General features: G+C 40.6%; 1 long non-coding RNA gene across 1 annotated transcript; it reads left to right on the plus strand.

Annotated features, from left to right (window-relative positions):
* Positions 1–330: 330 nt before the first annotated feature.
* LOC116731703 (uncharacterized) lies at positions 331–835 on the plus strand. The gene is made up of 2 exons (XR_004341612.1): positions 331–515; positions 608–835. It is a non-coding gene; the product is annotated as an uncharacterized LOC116731703 (long non-coding RNA).
* Positions 836–1,211: the final 376 nt, after the last annotated feature.

Raw genomic sequence — 1,211 nt, forward strand, 5'->3', positions numbered from 1 at the left:
CTATTTATTTTACTTTTTAGCAATGTTTAGTATACTGAATGGAGTAAATCAATTACAGAAAATATCCTAGTGATTTCCCACATACTGATGAAAGCAATGACGCTAACATTAGCGTTTCTGCTGATTTTAGCTGATATACTTACTTTATAATACTGAATGGTGCACGTCCGCCTCGCTTAACGTTCTTGCGATTCTCCGCGTGCCACTGATTACGTTGCGGCGTTCTTTAGCGTCGACGCCGATTTGTAGCGTGACGACGCCGGGCCCATGCCCGACGGGCGCGCCTTGGCAGGCCCCGGCTAAATTTCTTCCGAAATTTTCTAGTTGTTACAGTAAAATTACGGTACTGAATTGCTGCCTGTATTCTGGCTACACCGGGGGAAGCTACTCCAGCTGCTCAGTTCAGATTCAGGGTGTGAAGCTGGGCGATGCGGGCCAGCATCACTTCAGGTTTGAGACAAACCAACCGCTGGGGAGATGGACCTCACCTGACACCATTACTCTGGATGTAGCAGGTAGAGCTGCTGAGAGATCTCAGCAAAGTTTCAGTATTTAATGACGTGCGTTTGACTCTGTGTTTCTCAAATTTGTTCTTCTGTTTCCTTAGCTCGACTCTCCTGTCTAAACATCAATGACTCTGGAAGCGGACAGCGAGGTTTCTGGTGCCTGGCTGGAGACGAGATTCTGATTCTTTAAGTGCCAAAACAAAATATCAGAATAAATAGTTAGAAGGCAGATTTGTTTTCTCTTCATAATTGTTTTCATTATTGATGGTCCACGACACAAAATCGATCAGTGCTGTAACTATGAGTTTAATAAAATGTTCTTCTTTCAATCTGTTATTTCTGGAGTCATTTTTTAACCATAACCATTTTTGGAAACATTATATATTAAAGGAACTCCCACATTTTTAATAGAACTTCATAACTAATTAAAGCACAAATTGGAGAACAGGATTAAAAAAGTTTTTTTTTATTAAGTGTGAATTAATTTGTAGTTACATCAATACAAAATTCACATCTTAAAAACAAACACAAGCCAGTCACACTGAAGAAGTATCCTGATGTTGACCTTCGACCCTTAGCTTCAACTGATTCACTGAAAAGTTGGGTAGAAATGTTACCCAGAGAACGCTCTTTTTCCTCATGGACTCATAACCAATGAAACAAACTGGAAGAACTGGAAGCTGAACCAGTTGGTGGATCATGTCA

Source organism: Xiphophorus hellerii, chromosome 13 (genome assembly GCF_003331165.1).
Source record: "Xiphophorus hellerii strain 12219 chromosome 13, Xiphophorus_hellerii-4.1, whole genome shotgun sequence".
Taxonomy (NCBI): domain Eukaryota; kingdom Metazoa; phylum Chordata; class Actinopteri; order Cyprinodontiformes; family Poeciliidae; genus Xiphophorus; species Xiphophorus hellerii.